Source organism: Rhinopithecus bieti, unplaced genomic scaffold (genome assembly GCF_001698545.2).
Source record: "Rhinopithecus bieti isolate Rb0 unplaced genomic scaffold, ASM169854v2 scaffold_44368, whole genome shotgun sequence".
In the NCBI taxonomy this organism is placed as follows: domain Eukaryota; kingdom Metazoa; phylum Chordata; class Mammalia; order Primates; family Cercopithecidae; genus Rhinopithecus; species Rhinopithecus bieti.
In genome coordinates this window covers 296,580-316,452 of record NW_016817889.1, presented here as the reverse complement: position 1 = coordinate 316,452, position 19,873 = coordinate 296,580, and the positions used below count along the sequence as shown (strand labels likewise).

At 46.9% G+C, this 19,873-nt stretch overlaps 1 long non-coding RNA gene across 1 annotated transcript; it reads right to left on the bottom strand.

Annotated features, from left to right (window-relative positions):
- Positions 1 to 924: 924 nt before the first annotated feature.
- Positions 925 to 17,613, bottom strand: LOC108518133 (uncharacterized). The gene is made up of 3 exons (XR_001882299.1): positions 17,435 to 17,613; positions 2,932 to 3,010; positions 925 to 2,531 (listed from the first exon to the last, which is right to left on the bottom strand). It is a non-coding gene; the product is annotated as an uncharacterized LOC108518133 (long non-coding RNA).
- Between the last annotated feature and the right edge of the window lie 2,260 nt (positions 17,614 to 19,873).

The window sequence follows — 19,873 nt, the reverse complement described above, 5'->3', positions numbered from 1 at the left end:
ACATTCTGGGTAACCAGAAATAATTTTCTCTGGGAAAACCCAGGGCCAGCTCACAATAAGCATGAACTCACCCTGTGCTCCCCAACACTGCAGGATAGGGACATGAAGCCAAGGACAAATGTCGCACATCTTCAGGGAGAACCAATTTTATTCCGAAGCTTTTTGGGAGGATGAAAATTACCAACAAGAATTTCTCTCGTTCTAAAGTCTGCATTTTCCCCATATTTTAACATTTAACATCTAATTTTAACACTTTAACATCTAATGTGGTCATGTTTTTTGCTTCTCTAAAAAAGAAAAAGTTATATATCCTTAAATCTATGGTGCTGTTGCAGTGACAGCACTTTGGGACTAAGCAAATAAACCAATCACACAAATCGCTTTAAATGGAAATATAAGTCATTTAAAAGATAGTTTTTAATGATAAAACTTGCCAGGAGGCACTAAAAAGCAGAAGGTGAAAGGCCTGTGAACTTTTAAGAAAATGAAAGAGAGGTCAAAAAACAATGCTTTCCTATGTGGGCCACTGCATATCACACCCTGGCCTGAGTCCCTTCCCTCTCCCTTGCCCTTGGCCATGCTGCAGGGAAGAAGTCCAAGGATGGCTGCCTGACACCACCACCTGGGATTCACCTACCCAGAGGGAGACTGCCTGGGAAAAAAAATTAATGGCCGGGTGCAGTGGCTCACGCCTGTAATCCCAGCACTTTGGGAGGCCGAGGTGGGCAGATCACCTGAGGTCAGGAGTTTGAGACCAGCCTGGACAACATGGTGAAACCCCATCTCTACTAAAAATACAAAAATTAACCAGGCGTGGTGCCGGGCACCTGTAATCCCAGCTACTCAGGAGGCTGAGACAGGAGAATCACTTGAACCTGGGAGGTGGAAGTTGCAGTGAGCCGAGATTGCGCCACTGCACTCCAGCCTGGGCAACAAGAGTGAAACTCCGTCTCAGAAAAAAATAATAATAATAATAAATTAAAGATTGGCAAGGCAGGGGTGTCCCACGTGACACAGGAACCTCATGGCCCTTTGGTGACACACCTGTGTCCACAATGCCTGTGGGGTGAGCACAAGTGAAGACCACCAGGCTGCTGGGGGCAAATGGAGTACTGCAGCCATGCCTGCCCTTCCCCTTCCAACTCCACTCCCCTCTGGGCCAATCTCGGGTGAGGACAGAGCTTCAGGGACCACACAGGTTGTCAGCCAAAAATGAGTCCACTTTGTCAAGGAGTTACCTCACCCAGCCAGACTCACTTCAAACTTTTGCAGGAAAAATATGGCTAGGAGGAGAGCTGGAATCCCACTGGAATAATCCTGGCTGGTATAAGCCTGAGACCCTCAGTCCATGTCTTTAAAGAAGGAAGCATCTGAGCTGGTGCAAGCTCTCTTGTCACTCTTGGGGACAAAGGGTCGTGGCAGCTGTGGGCCCAGCCCAGAGTGGGTAGGCAAAGCTGGCTCTCATGCCATCTGGCTTTGCCAGGTCCTGAGCCCACCGACCCTCACTCTGGACCTCATAACGACCTCTTAACCCCACCATCTCTCACCGTCTTCCTGAGCCCAGGTTGGGCCTGCCTCAGCTATCCCAGCCCACACCCTGCCTGGGACTCAGAGGCAAACCTCATAATTTCGAGAACATTTGACATTACTTCAGCATCTAATATTTTTCAGCCTGGGACCGTTTACCCAACATCCCTCTAGACCAAACTTCTCAGCCTCTTCCTGTGCCTCAGCTCACATGAAGGATGGCATTTGCAGACAGCTGCACACCTTGGGCCACCTCTAAGCCAAACCCCGGGCTTCTAATGCTGCCCCACTTTCTCCCACTTGGTGCTGCCTCCGAATCTCAGATACCGTCTATTTATTGCACTTTGCACCGCGTACTTCGGTTGCTTATTTAGGTGCCAGTCTCCGTTGGGGGCAAGTCCTGGGTTTTCTAGAGGATTTTTTTTTTTTTAATCCCCGTGGCCCCAGTGACCAGCCCAGCATCTAACACACTGCCCGCAGGAAGCCTGTGTCCCTGAACCCCTTCTCCCGGGCCAGGATAGGACCTGTTTGAGGAAGACGGAAAAAGTGCTCCATGAGCAGGATTATGAAACGACAGGGATGACGTGAGGGACTTTCGAAACCCTGGGAAGGAAGATGCCCACGTGAATGACAGCCCCTTGCTATTCTCGGCCACCAGAGGTTCAGGTTTTAACTCAGGACAGCTGCCCGGAGCCTGCAGTCAGCCGGGGACAGAGCCTCCCGCCAGCGCAGCAGACTTCTGCTGCCCCCTAGTGGTCCCGGGACCTCAGCCAAGTGGGGTCTCCAAAGGCTCCAGCTTCTGTTCTCTGGGAAACTTCTCAGCCGCAAGGCTGAAGACAGAGATGTCCACCTCGCAGCTGCCTGGGGAACGCCTCTTTGCAACCGGGAACCAGGAGGAGCTAAGAGCAGGGCCTTAGGGGATTTTCCATTTACAGCTTTGCAGTTGAACTCACAGTGTGACTTTCAGTGACCTCCTTCACCGTTCTAAGCCTCAGTTTTCTCATCTGTAAAACAGAGATTTTAATATGAATCCTCCCTCTTATGGGTTTTGTACAGATCAAGGGAGATAATAAATGAAAATTGTTTAACACATAGTAAAAACCTGGCACATACAAGGACCCAGAGGGGTAGCTATTGCTATTATTATAACGAGGAGAATCTGGGTGACCCTCTCGTCCACCCTTCTATTCCCAGGACCTGGGGGCTGCTCTAAGTGTCTGCTGAATGAGTGAATGTATTACAGGTGCTTTTGACTTTCTTCTTTCTACTTTCCTGTATATTCTAAAATTTCTACCATAAACATCTTTATTTTTACATCACAATAAATTGAAAAGCTTTAAACAAGGAAACGTGTAAAGAAAAGGGAAAATGGAAGGAGTACGGAAGGTTTATGCTCATACTTACCTGGCAGAGGAGATACCATGATCACAAAGGTGGTTTTCCCAGGGTGAAGCTCACAATTGCACCCCGGAGGTGCAGACCCCTGTGTTTTCCCCAAATGAAAAAAAGAAAAGAAAGAAAAGTTTGTCCTCCCTTGGATTGACTCCATTCTCCTCCTCCAGGTGGTGATGGCAACGAGCAACAGGAACACACTCCTTCCCCAAACACCTCACCCTCCACCTTCTCAAATTGGCCCAAGTTTGGGCGGAAATGTTAGGCCACCCCAGGCGCAAAGCCCTGGCACCAGGCTGATTTCCTGGAGTGGGTGGATCTGGTTTGGTGGGGACTGTGACAGTTCCATTCTGCCACCCTGGGCCAGGTTTGGAGCATTGTGCTTGTCACAGACTTTGGTCTTGCGGGTGTCGAGGCCACCATGGGCCTCATAATTATTTCCTTGAGTGCAGATTCTTTGCCAGCACAGAGAGGTGGTAGCAGGCCTGGGGTGGGGTTGGGGAGATGGACTGATGCAGACAGGGTCACTCACAGCCACCATCAGGAGGAGGGGAGTGGAGTCAATTCAGAGGAGGATACATTTTTTTGCACCCTCCCACTTTCCCATATTTTCCCTTTTCTTTACCCATTTCCTCATTTAAAGTTTTAAAAGTTATTATGATTATAAAAGCAAACATGTTTATGGTAGAAATTTTGGACTATACAGGAAAGTCAAAAGAAGAAAGTCAAAAGCATCTGTAATACATTCACTCATTCAAGAGCTACTTAGAGCAGCCCCCAGGTCCTGGGAATAGAATGGTGAACGAGAGACCCCATCTCAACCCTCCCAGAAATCATGCTTAGGTAGGGGAATCCCATTCCCCTGAGACAACCACTTACAATAGTTTCATCAATAGTTTCATATGCTTCCTTTAAGATTTTTTCCATAAATATATCTAACCTATATTTAGTTATTTCAGAGCTCACTGAGCTCATACTTATCTGCACCAATATATGCTATTTATCAAAAATATTCTATCACATGTATTGTTTTAATGACTGAGTGTTCCAACATAGAAATGTAAAATAATCCATTTAACGCATCTCGGGCTTTCAGTTACTAGCTTGCTTGCTTGTTTCCAATCGTTTTGTGATTCTAAATTACCATGTGATTAAAACATTTTAGATAATTTATCTGATCTGCTTTGATTATTTTTCTACAGAATAAAATAAATAAATAAAATTTATTTTCCTAGAAAATAAATTATTAAATCAAATGGAATAAATATTAGAAGCAACACAAAAAAACCACTGAATGCTGATTATAAAGTAATACAAGCATTCTGGAAAATATTTAACAAAATAGAGAAAAGTACAAAGAACAAAATAATGCTCACCTAGAATTCCACTACCTCCAGGTAACTACTATTAATATTCTTTATACATAGTTTTCTCGAATATTCTTTATACATAGTTTTCTCGTTTTTTTATCTGCATATAAGGGCACTAAAATACAGTCTGGGCCCGGCATGATGGCTCATGCCTATAATCCCAGCACGTTGGGAGGCTGAGGCAGGTGGATCACCTGAGGTCAGGAGACCAGCCTGGCCAACATGGTGAAATCCCGTCTGTACTAAAACTACAAAAAAATTCGCCAGGCATGGTGGCAGGGGCCTGTAATCCTAGCTTCTAGGAAAGCTGAGGCAGGAGAATCGTTTGAACCTGGGAGGTGGAGGTTGCAGTGAGCCGAGATCGCACCATTGCACATGGGCGACAAGAGCAAAACTCCATCTCAAAAAACAAAATAAAATCCAGTCTGACAGTCTTTGTATTTTAATTGGAGTTGTACATTTTCTATGCATATTTTCCAAAATGAGATTTTACTATAAATATTTTAATTCTGTACTCTAATTTTGATGATAAACTGTAATTTTCTATTATTATTATTATTATTATTATTATTTTGAGACAGAGTCTCACTCAGTCACCCAGGTTGGAGTACAGTGGTGCAGTCATGGCTCACTGCAGCCTCGATCTCCCAGGCTCAAGTGATTCTCCAGCCTCAGCTTCCTAAGTAGCTAGAACTACAGGTGTATGCCACCATGCCCAACTAATTTTTTTTTTTCAGTAGAGACAAGGTCTCACTATGTTGCCCAAGCTGGTCTCAAACTCCTGGGCTCAAGAAATCCTTCCACCTCAGCCTCCCAAAGTGCTGAAACTATAGGCGTGAGCCACCACACCCGGCCCCATTTGTATACATTCATTTCTATCACCTCTTTTTTTTAAGCAATAGGGTCTGGCTCTGTTGCCCAGGCTGGTCTCAAACTCCTGGGCCCAAGCAATCCTCCTGCCTCAGCCTCCAAAGTAGCTGGCACTACAATCCAGCTATGGGCACACACCACCACACCCAGCTTCTACCACCTCGCTTTGAATGACTGCATGGTATTCCACTGTACTTATATACTATAATTTATTCAAGTGTTCCTTTATTCTTAGACTTCTCAGTTGTATACATCTTCTACTATTAGAAACCATGTTGTGATAAACATTCTTGTATGTGCATCTTTATGTGTCTTTGCTTTTTTAAAAGATTACTTGTCCCTCCAGTTCTCTGGTTATCCATTTCCAGAATAAAACCATATGTACTGACCATCCCATAAATAAGTTGTTGGTACTGTACATGTTTGAAGTGTTCCTCTAGTTCCCTGCTTTTATTTCCCTGGAGCTTGTTCTGCTTTTGTTTGGCTTGGCTTTTTCTCTTGATGTTCACATACATGCTTTCCTCAATCATTCACTGATCTTTGGCTGTTATCTTCTATTTAAGGGGATAATACTAAAAAGCTAATTGGGAGTTTCCAGGTCAAGATGCCAGGTTGAGCCTACACATTCAACTTTTCTCCCTTCTGAAACCCCACCAGCATTATAGTAAAGAGATTGAGAAAATGCACATATAAACAAAAGGATGGGGAAAACATGAGAGAGGCCATTGCAGCCAAACTTTGGAAGCTGGAAAACAGATGAACGCATGGGGACTAATTTAACAGAACCCGGGAAGAGCTGATGCTGAGGTGGGGAAAGCTGAGAAGCATACAGATCCGCACTGCAGAATCCTCAGGAGCTCAGGAACTGGCAGCCCCTGGAACTTCTAAGGTCAAGGCAAAGGGGGCCTGAACGGAGGAGGGTGAGGGAAAGCTGTGTGGCAGGCCTCCAGCACCCCAGACGCTCTCCCTTCCCCAGCAACACCAGGCAGCTGTCCTCCCCACCCAGCTGAGACCCAACCTGTCTTCTCTGGGAAGGAGGAAATTGAGAGTCTCCACGGCTGGAGGTCAGCTGGCACAGGTAAGGGTGTGAGCTACAGAATAGAAACAAGGGGTTTTGCTGCTTGCTGCCTGCTGAGCCACCCAGGGCAACAGCAGCCAGGTCCTTGCCTCCAGGCAGGAGATGAGGAAGCTCTGGGAAAGCCCAGCATACTGGAAAGTGCGCTTGGACAAACCGAAGTGTAGCTTAACCCAAAGCATCCGGCTTACACCCCTGAGAAGCCCAAGAAGAAAGCTCTAAAGCCCTTGACATCTGGCTTTCCTGCAGTAAGCGGCCCAGTGGCCCAGCATTGCCCTGCCTTGGACTTGAAGCTAACAACCCCCCTCCTCAGGCTCAGAGGCTGATCCTCACTCTAATTGCCAGCAGATGGCCGAGGGCTACCTAGCACCAGTGGAATACCTCTCGTCAGAGCCAGAGACACCAACGAACAGAACGAGAAACACCCAGGAGCAGACAATATGTATGAGAGAGACAGGAGGACGGTTACTAATGTTGATAATATTTATTTACTATCAACAGAGATAGGAGAAAAGCTACTGTCTCCACCAAATAGGAGCAAGATGCTCTTTTTAAAGGCTCACTGAGAGAATGTCTTCAACCTTTTAACAGTGGCGGGGTGGGGGGGGAGATGACAGCAGCAATGAAAAACTCGACAGCAAGTGTGGAAGGTAAAATTGAGTAAATTTCCCTGAAGATGTATAGCAAAAAGACAAAAAGATGGAAAATCAGAGAAACCGAAATAGGAAGTCCAACATCCAAATTGCTCTTTCTGAAGAGCGATTTCGGGGAGATCAGAAAAAGAAAAAGGAAGGAACTAATAAACAATTTAAGAAAATTCCTCAGAACTGAAAGATGTACATTTCCAGATTGAAAGGGCCTGCATGTGCCCAGAAGAACAGATGAAATCCCTACAGCAAGGAACATCATTGTGAAATGTCATTGAGAGCACTGAGGAGCAAGCGGGTGGGCCTGTGTGTGTCAAGGTTCCTGGCTGAAGACAACAGAATCCAAAAGAGAAAGGGATATAGTTAAAATTATTAGAAAGCTCAGGAAACCAGGAGGCTGAGGCAGGAAGATCACTTAAGGCCAAGAGTTGGAGACCAGCCTGGGCAAGAAAGTGAGACCCCCATCTCCACTTTAAAGTAGTCAGGTGTGGTTGTGCACACCTGTAGTCTCAGCTACTCAGGAGGGAGGTGGGAGGATTGCTTGAGCCCAGGAGTTTGAGGCTGCAGTGAACTGTGATCACACCACTGCATGCCAGCCTAGCCAATAGAGTGAGACCCTGTCTCATAAAAGCAAACAAAGAAACAAAGAAAGTGAGCTCAAAAATCATTAGACAGCTGGAGAAATAGGCTTTAGGTAGGCTTCCAGGAGCCTCCTATGACCCCACTGAACTGGCCTGATATAGAGCTGGTCTTGCTGGCACCCCAAAATCTCAGTTACCCTGGCTTCCCCATGTTAGCAAAATCACCACCCCAAGCCCCATCTCTGCTTCATACCCACTCTTGAGTCAAAATCTCAAACATGAATGAACATAAACCTAAACCCTGTGAGTAGCCAGAGAAACTGGGAAACGTAGATTTCTAGATTCTACACAAAGAAGGCAACAGTCACAATGTGGGAAGTTACATGGGGTGTTCAACAGGTTTGGCTGGCCGCAGATGAAAATGGCTTCCCAAAGCTATGCACATACTCTATGGCTCTGTCTCCTTTGAGATGTGACACAGTCTGTGGCAATCAGATTCCCCCTCCAAGACTGTGGAATATTGACCTGAGAGCAGAGACTTGGAGGTGAGCTTGCTTTTAGCAATGCTCTAGGGTGAACAGTGCTGCCCCAAGTGTTGTCTCAAGCTGGGGAAGATGCTGAAGTGTTTGTCGTCAGCGTTCAACCAGGTAAGCACAGAAATTGAGTAAGCTTTTAGAAACTCTCACAGCAATTTGACAAAGTAACTTTATGTCTGTTAGACTCAATAATTAAAAATGGGGTCTTGTGTATGTTTCTTAATTTCTTGTTTCTAGTCATTGAACTTTATGGCATCTCCAAAAGCACTAGAATGCAACATTTGAAGTTTTTAAAGACTTGGTCCTTCAACCACAGAATCTGAGCAACCCAGCTCTGCAGGGGAAACCCATGAATCTGCTGCTGACCGCCTGGATCTGGCCTTTCGGGACCTGCTGAAGTTAGGTGGCCCTGCCCTGCCTCAGAAGCCATGAGCTACCCCCAGGCCCTTCTAATAAAGGCCCAGTAAGCTAGCCAGAGGTCATTCTGGTAATTGCCGCTAAAAAGACTTTAATTAATACAATCATGACCCCACTCTGCAGCTATGGAAAACAAGGCTCCAGAGGCTAGGTAACTTGCACACTAGAAGGCCCAAAACTAGAAACAAGCAGAAGCCAGGATTGCAGCCAAAGTCAGCCTGCTTCCGAGTCTCTGCCCTTCCACTGTGCTGCACTGCACTTTAGAGCACTAGCCACAAGGATTCAGAAATATTTTTCTTTTCTTTTTTTTTTTTTTTTTTTTTTTGAGATGGAGTCTTGCTCTGCCACCAAGGCTGGGGTACAGTAGCATGATCTAGGCTCACTCCAGCCTCCACCTTCCAGGTTCAAGTGATTCTCCTGCCTCAGCCTCCCAAGAAGCTGGGATTACAGGTATGCACCACCATGCCACATTAATTTTTGTATCTTTAGTAGAGGAGGGCTTTCGCCATGTTGGTCAGGCTGGTCTCAAATGCCTGTCCTTGGGTGATCCACTTGCCTTGGCCTCCCACGCCCAGCCAGAAAGATTTTTCAGGATTAGTGAAGGATGGGAAAATAGGACTCTTAAATATTGTTGGTGGAAATGCATAGTGGTAAAAAAAAAAAAAAAGTTTTGGGAGGAAATATTGTATTAGTCAGGGTTCTCCAGAGAAACAGAATCAACAGGACACACACATATATTACATACATGTAAGGAAATTTATTATAGGAAGAGGCTCATGTGATTATGGAGGCCAAAGAGTCCCACCATCTGCTGTCCATAAGCTGGAGAGCCAGAAAAGTCAGTGGTGTAATTCAGCCCGAGTTCAAAGGATGGACAACCAGGGAAGCCCGTGGTGTAAGTTTCAGTCTGAATTCTAAGGCCCAATTCCTAAAGCGCTCATCACTATCTCTATTTGATGACACCCAAATTTGTACCTCCAGCCCAAACCCCCTTTCCCAAACTCCAGATTTGTATAATCCAGTTGCCACACTGGAGTATGTCCAGCTCCACGCTTTTCATTCCAGTCCCTGCTCTAGCAAATGGGACCACCAAGCAGCAGGCCCTGAGGAACCTGGAATCATCAGACTCTCCTAGCTCCTCCCCTGGCTCTACATACAACTCATCAGGAAGGCCTGTCACTTTTACTTCTGAGAAATAAAAATGAAATCCAGCCCCAAACTAAGTGAATAGATCCCTTCTTGGTCTAAAGGACCTCAGAGAAACCTTGGAAACTGAATTCCCACCCACGATGCAATCAGAGGTGAGACAGGCTTCCTTATCTGCCCTTCTTCACTAACCACCACGAGGCTTTCCTCCCTAAGGGCTAAACAGTAACCAGCCCTTTCAAAAGACTTGCCATGCCCCTAAATTCAACCAGCCTAGTTGAAACCAACCTGTGAGGATACACAGTGAGGGTTTTCATGTCCTCTGCTTTACCTTTTGACACCAGAGAACCGAAAACTCTACCCTTGGATCATGCTAATGCTACCATTTTTTTTTAACATGAGACCCACAGAGCAGCATGATGCTCAGTTGCACATGACATGCTTATATTTGGCCATCCCACTCAGCATAAATCCCTGTCTTAGTCTTCCCACTCTCAAAGTGCCTGTTCTCAGCTTCTGACCCAAGGCTATGCTTCCCAGCTTGTCAGAATGGACACACTGCAAGCTACAATTCTTTAGGAGAAATAAGGTTATCCTCTCTAAATGTATGACCCTTGTAATTCTTCAGCTGACACTTCCAAAATGTGCCTTGGATTCATTTGCTTCTCTCCGTCTTCACTCTCCTGGCCTGTGGCGGTCATTAGTGTGATACAGTTTTTCTGGGTTTGTGGCATGATGGCACTCTCCCACTTCATCTGAAGTTAGGCTTGCCTCTGTGACCTGCTTGGTCAATGACATGTGAAGAGACATCTGTGACTTCTGGTGGGAATTTAAAGAACTAATATACTTCCTGTCTCCTTTCATGGGGATTATGGACATCATGTCCATATGAGACCAACACCTGGATTTCTGAGTGATTAAGATCAACAGAGCCCTTCTGCTGACGCATGACAGAGAAATAAATCTTTGCTATGTTAAGGCATTGAGATGGGGGCTGCCTGTTACTGCAGCACAACCTAGCCTATCCTGTCTGCCACATTACCATAGTATAAGTCACCCAAACTACTTCAGGGGCTTCCTACTTCTATTCTTCTGTTTTTCCACAGAGCAAAGTAACCTTTCACTGCAAATTAGATGCCATCACTCTCTCCTTAAAACCCTTTAGCATTTCCCATTGTACTTGGAAGACAATCCCAGCTCCTTCCCCTGGCCTAAAAGGCCCTGCCCTATTTGACTCCTGCCTGTCTCTCTGACTGGTCTCGACACTCTGTCTTCTTCACTCATTACAGTGCAGTCCCCCTCACCTCCTTGGTATCTCTGAGCCCCCTCCTACCTTGAAGCTTTTGCATGTGTTGTTCCCTCTGCCTGGAACACCTTCTCATCCCCCTGCTGTTCACTTAACTGGCCCCTTCTCATCCTTCGAGCCTCAGTTTCAATGATATCTCTCCAGAGAGCCCCTTCCCTGACCACCTGACCACATTGCACCCAGTTCACTTCCTTATGAGCTCTTACCACAAGTCAGAATTATATTTTTTTTTATGTTTATTTACTTGTTGATGCACTAAGTTGTAAGCTCCATGAGGGCCACATCGGCCCTTACTACGAATTTGTTGAATGGAGAAGTGACTTGATGAGAAGGCTATTGCAAAGGGTAATTAATGCCTGAAGCAATTGTAAAGTTGTGGTGGTGATGGGGCTAGGAAATATTGACCAATTCAGACTCCCCAGTGAGACGGCTTCTTCCAGGCTACTGTGGACTAAACTTGCAAGGCTTTCTCCTCCCTTCAGAAGCTAAAGTGCCTCTGAGATACTGCGGGTTCTCCAGGGGGCTCAGCCTGGGTTCTGTCCTACCTTGGCTCTGAAAGCTCACCCGGTGACAGCTCAGCCTGGAGCGGGTCCAGCCAGAGCCAAGGAGCAGGCAGCCAGCCCCAAAGGAGAGACAGCCAGCTGCTGCCATCATGAGAGAGGCCTGGCCAGCTCTCTAGAAATAGCCCAAGGTCAAGGCGGGGTTCTTCTGACCCCTACAGATGGCAAAACCTGGAGATACTCTGTTCTCAAATCTCTCCCCCACTCCACTGCCAGGATCCCTACCCCTGGCCTGGAGCATCCCGATTTTCAACCACCCCTTCATAGACCCCTCCATTCATCACTGCTCACAAGGAACTCCCAGGACTCTAACCCTTTCTCCTCTCAACACACTTCCGGGGTGCTGAGGACGGGTGTTATCCTCAACTTGCAGTAAAGGGCTCTGTGGCTCAGGGAGGTGCAGGGTCTCTTCCAAGGTCATGTGGTGAGTTTACTGCTGAACTGAAATTCAAATTTAGAGCCCCATTCCAGGTTCAGTGTTTCACCCCATCAATATCTGCCACACGTGGGATGTGCCTAAGTCCCACAGCCCCACTCGAGTATCTGACCTAATCTATGTGTCACTTGCTGGGAGGGTGGGGGCAAGGTCCTTGCTTTGTGGACTTTGATCCCCTTCCCTGGACTTAGGAGAACCTTTTAGTCTCTTAAGCTGCCAGCCCTAGCTGATTTTCCTAGGAGCCAGCTCTTGTGTGCCCAAATCCATGGCTTTCATCTTCACCTCTGGTTACTCTGCCTGCTTGACCAGCTCACTCACCAGACTTCACTGCTGACCCTACTCCTGAGCCCACTGTCCCCACACCCACAGGACACCCCCTCCATGAACAAGGAAGGCCGAGGATGCTGGGGACCCAGCCACAGCTTCATAGGCCACTTTTTCTGAGCAGGGCTCTCCGTCTCCCTTCTCTTGGAGGTTCCCACAGCCTGGGGAGAAAGGAGGAGAGATGCAAATCAGGGGACCATAAGGACTGTCCAGGAGCAGATTTGGGGAGGAAAGCCACCTCAAGGGACCAGGACAGGGCAGGCAGCTGGGAGAGGAAGAAGAGAAGTCCACAGATGTAGGTGGCTGTCCCTATGAATAAGACAGGACAGGCAGCTAGTAGGATTTCTACCCATCAGATGATGACAGCAGACAGAGGAGAGAAAGGAATTAAGAGAGAATAAAAAGTGGAAATTTTTTGGAGAATAGTGTTTGTCATTAAAGGACATTCAATAGATCGAAATAAAAGCTGATAGAATGTCAATCATCAGACAACCCCCAGAACATGAACCACCCGTGGTATGTCTTTCAAAATACGGAGATGCCCGTAGGTGTCACAAGTGCACTGCAAGCTCTAGCAGCCCCTTCACATGGTCGTGATGGGGAATTTGAACATCTATGACTGTTCTCTGGCAAGTGGTGGTCGGGTGTCTAAAGCGGGAAGGGTATCTTTTCTGAATCTGTTGGGCTACTGACAGGGCTTCAAACAGGTACTTCTAGGAAGTTTGAAATCAATGTTTGCTCTTCCAAAGTGAAAAGACTTCTAGTGCACACTGGCCTGCTGGACTCATTTGCATGGCAGCCCTTTCTTCCTAGAGCATGGAAAGGTTGAAATGGATTCACATCTGTTCTTAATTACAGAGGCCAAGACAGATGTTATCTTACATGCTGGGGAGGGGTACTCACCAACACTGTGCTGTCAACAGCAATGATAACTCCCAGGCCTTTTGTCCAATATATTAATTTGGAAATTATTGACAACTCCTATCTTGCATGACATAATGTGGTGAGTGTACTCAACTTCTTCTTGAGTTGTTTTCTTTACTAGCCAGCCTCATGGCTCCTTTCTCCCTGTGTCTATACTTCCCAAGACAGCATCTCTGCTCCTCCCATTTAATTGCACATTGGCATTGAAGAAGCCATTCACCTCCAACACTGCAGGCTGTCATAGACATGCTCTGAAAAAACCTGTTTTTAGAGTCTTTAATATACTCATGTACACCACAAATCACCAAAAACAAAGGAGGCAATGTTTCCTGTATCTATTTGACCACTGGTAAGATAAGGGCCTACCATGAGCTGAAGGGAAGCTTTCTATATAACAGGGATTAAAGCATTAAACAAAAGAGTGACTGAGGAGGGCTCAGAACCATGAGGGAGGCTGCCAGGGGGAGCCCTGTGACACCACCCATGGAGACTTTCTGATTCCTGACCAGCAGTTTTAAAATGTGTATGTATATGTAGTGTGCATGCATGTGTGTACTGTATTTTTAATTGACAAATGAGAAATGATATATTTATAGTTCACAAAATGATACTTTGATATATGTATACACTGTGGAATGAGTAAACCAAACATATTTGTCATCCCACATACTTAACCATTTTTTGTGGTGAGAACATTTAAAATCTACTGTCTTCGACTAGCTTATTAAAGTGGGGTGAAAACACTAAGAAAATAAATAAATAAATAAATAAATAATAATGTTTAGAATCTATTCTCAGCAATTTTCACATATATGATATATTATTATTAACTACAGTCTCCATGCCGTACAAGAAAACTCCAGAACTTATCCTCTGACCGGCAGTTTCTGGTTGACACAAAGACCTATTTCCAGAAGTTTCTTGAAGATATCTTCTGGAAAGTAAATAGCAAATAGGATGTTTTGCTCTGTCATCATAGAAAGTAAAGATTGAACATCTCTCGGATGACCCAGCCATCAGCTGTAGTTCCTTGGCCTTATTCATTGGGAAGTCCGAAGCGGAGCCCCCATGTGTCAACACGTCACCACTACCACGTCTACCTAGGGCTGGAAACTGCTCCCCCCCATCCTCTTCCTCATGCTCCCAGGTTAGAGTTTGCCAACAAGAGGATCTTGCACAGGACTTGGAAGGCAGAAGGGAAGCAGAAGTCATTGTTCTCAGGGGTTAGTAAGAACGGACATGGCGCTTCATCAGATGGAAGTACATGGCTGATTTCTAAGAACTCCCATGCCTGTCACTTCTTCCCTCACACCCAGGCTTCAGGCTGAGGCCGTCAAGATGCAGAATGGCTTCTGTGTCCTGACATCCTCTGACCCATGCGGCTGCATAGGAGCTCTCTGCTCTCTCTGGCCCTGAGCTCCAGCTTCCACTCAGCCCCCAGCCTCACATGGGCCTCTCCTTACTCAATCCCCACCACCTGCTCAGCATGGAACCATGCTGGAAAACTGACCCCCTTTTTAGGGCTCCTTAAGGCTTTTGTGTGTTCAGTGGACTTCACAGGAGGCTTAGAAGTTACCAGAAGAGTTTTGTCACACACCAACACAAATGATATGATTACACATTAGACACATGATTCTTAAAAGCTGCTCAGTCCTGTTTCTCCACCATTCCTCAGTATCAGGCCTGCTTCCTGAGCTCTGCTAAAACAAAAGCCATCTGCTCTAGGCTGTAAGCACCAGCGGAGTGAAGCACTGCCAGGCGCCTTGAAGCTTGCATCTTTCCTTTCTCCATTCCCCACCAGTCTCCATAAACAGAAACAATTAGTAGGGAGTAATTTTCCTACCCCTCCAAACTTACTCTTCCTTAGAAGGAAAATGTTGCTACACCTTCTATTCTTTTCATTCATATTCTCCCACTATACTTGAGTTTGTGGATGTCATTGACTCTGAAAGATTATCTTTTAGGCCGAGTGTAGTGGCTCACGCCTGTAATCCCAGCACTTTGGGAGGCCGAGGCAGGCAGATCATGAGGTCAGGAGATCAAGACCATCCTGGCTAACATGGCGAAACCCCATCTCTACTAAAAATACAAAAAATTAACGTGGCGTGGCGGGAGCCTGTAGTCCCAGCTATTTGGGAGGCTGAGGCAGGAGAATGACATGAACCCGGGAGGTGGAGCTTTCAGTGAGCCAAGATCGCACCACTGCACTCCAGCCTGGGCGACAGAACAAGACTCCGTTTCAAAAAAAAAAAAAAAAAAAATTGTATTTTAGGGTGGTGTGTGTATTCATTATCAATTGCTGTGTAACAAACTGCCCCAAAACTTAGCTGCCTAAAACAATAAACTATTATTTTTTTTTCTCTGTTTCTGTGGGTCAAGAATTATAATTAAGAGTGACTTAGTTGAATGATTCTGGCTCAGGGATTCCCATGAGATTGCAGTCAAGACGTCAGCCAAGACTGCAGTCCTCCAAAGGCCTGCCTGGGTTGAAAGGGTCTGCTTCCAAGATGGTGCCCTCTCGAAGCTGCTGGAGAGAGGCCTGAGCTCATCACCACATGAGCCTCTCCACAAGTCCACGAGTGTCAGCTGACTTTCCCCAGAGTGAATGACACAAGAGAGAAAACAAGGCAGAAGCTACAATGCCATTTAGGATTTAATCTCTGAAGTCACATACCATCATTTCCCTTGTATTCTGTCTTTAGAAGTGAGTCACTGGCCAGGCACAATGGCTCACACCTGTAAGCCAAGCAACTTGGGAGGCCGAGGCAGGAGAATTGCTTGAGGTCAGGAGCTCAAGACCAGCCTGGGCAGCATAGCAAGATTTCACCTCTACAAAAAATTTTAAAATTAGCCAGACATGGTGGTGAGTGCCTGTAGTCCCAGCTGCTCAGGAGGCTGAGGCAGGAGGATCACTTAAACCTAGGAGGTCGAGGCTGTAGTGAGCTATGATTGCACCACTGCACTCCAGCCCAGATGACAGACCAAGACACTGACTCTAAAATGAATGAATGCCGGCCAGGCGCGGTGGCTCAAGCCTGTAATCCCAGCACTTTGGGAGGCCGAGACAGGCGGATCACGAGGTCAGGAGATCGAGACCATCCTGGCTAACCCAGTGAAACCCCATCTCTACTAAAAAAATAAAAATAAAATTAGCCGGGCGAGGTGGCGGACGCCTGTAGTCCCAGCTACTCGGGAGGCTGAGGCAGGAGAATGGCGTAAACCGGGAGGCGGAGCTTGCAGTAGCTGAGATCCCGGCCATCTGCACTCCAGGCTGGGCGACAGAAGCGAGATCCCGTCTCAAAATAAAAAATAAATAAAAGAAAAATAAATAAATAAATAAATAAATAAATAAATAAATATTTTTTAAAAAATGAGTCACTAAGTCCAGACCAAACTCAAGGGGAGTGGAATTAAGCTTCACCTTTTGAAGGGAGGAGTATCAAAGAATTTTGGGCAAAGTTTAAAACCACCACAATGAGAAAATAGTACAGGAAGTTCTTACTTAACTTTGTCCATAGGTTCTTGGAAACTGCAACTTGAAGCAAAAGAACGTATAGTGAAACTAATTTTTTTTCTTATTAACGTTATAACAAAATGATAGTGAATGAAATGACACTACTTGAGTTCACTTGAAGTTGCAGTTTCCAAGAGCCTATGGACAATGTTAAGTAAGGACTTACCACCATACAGGACAAGGAATCAAAATACCTAGTTTTGTTTTGTTTTGGTTTGGTTTTAGTTTTTTGAGACAGGATCTCACTCTGTCACCCAGGCTGGAGTGCAGTGGTGTGATCATGGCTCACTGCAGCCTTGACCTCCCGGGCTTAAGTGATCCTCCCACCTCAGCCTCCTGAGTAGCTGGGACTACAGGCATGTGCCACCATGCCCAGCTAATTTTTGTATTTTTTTGTAGAGACGGGGTTTCGCTGTGTTGGCCAGGCTGGTCTTGAACTCCGGGGCTCAAGGGATCCACCTGCCTCGGCCTCCCAAAGTGCTGGGATTACAGGCATGAGCCACCGCATTCGGCCTACCTATGTTTTAACTTTCCTTCTAAACACTGGGGGACTTGGGCATATCCCTTCACCTCTCTAGATCTATTTCCCCATCTGCGAAATGACAGGATTGACTTGGATGACTGCTAAGGATTCATTTTCAGTTAGTATGTGTCTCCATGTTCCAGCACTCAAGACCCTAGGCCTAGACCCCTGAGCTCAGGCAGCTTTTCCTCCACGCCCCTCCTTCCCAGCAGATCTTGCTGGCTCTCACCCCCAGGTAGAGCCACCACCCATCAGCTCCTCCAGATGCTTCTTCCAGGCCTTGTACCTCCTCTCTCCCGTCGGTGCTCTGCCCTGGCAGCACATCGGGATCACTCATGGAGCTTTGAAAACTCCCTGTGTCCAAGCCACACTGCAGTTCATCAGCTTATCCAGCGTTGGGACCAAGCGCCAGCAGGTGCAACAGCTCCCGTGACTCCAAGGCCCAGCCAAGGTTGACAACCACCGCTCTAGTTTGAGTGGCCCTTCACATGCGGAATCGTTTCAACAAATAAAATAACACTGTCTGTGGCTGAGCACTGATTTGCTCTTTTCCTTTGACGTATATGCACTTTGAGAGCACTCACACTGCCAAGGGTAGAGGTTTTAATTTACGGTTAATTATGTTTGGGGGCTGATTTCTCTAGGAGACCATTTTGCCTAGTATTAACCTAAGAGAGATATTTAGAGGGGTTTAGGGAAATTTTTTTGTGACCAGGACAGAACTTTTTATAGACTTCTTTCCCTGGCTCAGGATTTCTCATCAAGGTATTGTTTCTGTGGGAAAATGGATTCAATTTTTATCTTTTTGACTTACACCACCTTTTCCTAGAATATAACCTGCTATAAGTCTGAACAATGCCTGCATTTCTTTTTCCTTCTTGCTTGTGCATGTGTACATGTGGGTGTGAGAAAAGTCAACATTCTCCAGGACAAGGGAGAGCCCAGCGCCGAGAACGACGCTGGGCTTGGAGCTCCCAGGCCAGGAGCGGCTGTGGAGCGTGGGCGTGGGGCCTGTGTCAGGGCTGAAAGACGTCAGCTGGGCTCTCCTGACCCTCAGCTGAGTGCCACTGTGTGACCAATGCCCCAGTTTACTCAGACTGTAGGATTCCTGGGACACAGGACATTCAGTACTGAAACTGGGAAAGTTCCAGAAAACCAGGATGGTTGTGGCTCTGTGAGTACCACCCACATCTTTACTGCCAGAACACCCAGTGGGGATAGGACAGAGCTGCTCTACTAAGGGTGCTGGGTGGCTTCACCAATGCGAACAGGGGTAGCTCCACAGCTCCTCTGGGCCCTGAGGCTCTGAGATGCCAGTTCCCAGAGCCCACGGCCCAGGAAACAGGGCAAGCTCTGCAACATTGACTTATATTGGCAATCTCCAAATTTCTGAGCTCCTGTCATGGAGAAAAGGTGAATGACCTGTCAGCTGTTCCTAGGCCAGTGATTTGAAATCCTGGGTGCATGTGGGAATCACCTGGCCAGTCCCAACCTTGGAGATTCTGATTTCACTGGGGTGTGGTGGGGTCCAAGCTCACACACATATGCACTTCTGGACTTTTTCCTTATGGCCTCTTTCTAGGCTGGACATTTCCATCTTGGCCGTGAAGACTTTGTCACTCCTAAACCTATTTCTCTCCCTGAGGTTATCTTGAGCTAAATGGCTTCCTAGAGAAGCCAGACTTTTTCACTGTATCAATGGCAGTTGGGTTATAGATTCTCTTCATGGGAAATTTTAGTTTATTAAAGCCCAAACCTCTCATCATTATCTAGGAATGAACTGTGCAGCTCATGGGTGTGGGTCCTTGTGTTGTCCCTAATCTGATCCCCTCCTTCCAGCTCTCCCCTGAAATCCCTGCAGGCCCAGCTTCAGGAAGTCTCCACGGCCCCATCCTCCACTTCTAGTTCCACCCAAACTCCTGCCTCCCATATTTCCCTTGTTTCTTTAGGTTCCCTCTTTGGGATGCAAGAACTGCCCTTGCCCACAGCTGGAGAGGAAGTGGAGGGCTCCTGCATTGTTCCTGTGGGCCTGCCACATGGCCAAACCCACAAAACTAGGGGGTGAATCCCCGGCCAGTCTGGAACAATCACATGCTCTCTCTAGGGTCTGGGGCTGAGACACAGGGTCTCCGGTTAGCTGGCTGCATGAGCTCTATATCCAGAAGATCACAAGGCTCAGGGCCTGGGGCCACCATCTGAGGAAATACATTTTGAAACCATGAGCAGCAATGATCAGACAGGGTCTGCAGACTCACAGCGGAGACGGGCAACCAGACAGGCTGGTGAGAAGGTCTGAAACAGTGACTGAGAGCCCAACTTTGTCCCCAAGGAATGTCCCCATTCTTGTCCTCCTGGAGGCTGGGCTCTGAATCCTGCCCTTAGGCTCTGTGAGATCCTCACCCTCAGTCCCTCTAAAGCTAAGCCAGCATTCACAGATTCCTGTTGCCTTCCACCAGCCAACCCCTAGGAGCGTCTCCAATGCTCACCGCTCTCGTAGGCACAATTTCGGATCCTAAATCTGGGCCCTTCTGGCTCCCATGAGATCCCCTGAGTCCCTTCCTTTTCTATTCCCTCTAAGCTTCAAAGAGGGCTAGCACCCTCGGCTTCTGCGGTCTGTTCCCCTGGGAGTTAAAGGAGAGATGGCCTCTTCCCTCTTGCGGGTTTCCTCCCACCACTTCCAGAGAACCCAGAGTTCTGGCCAGCATCTCCGGCTCTGTTTCCCATG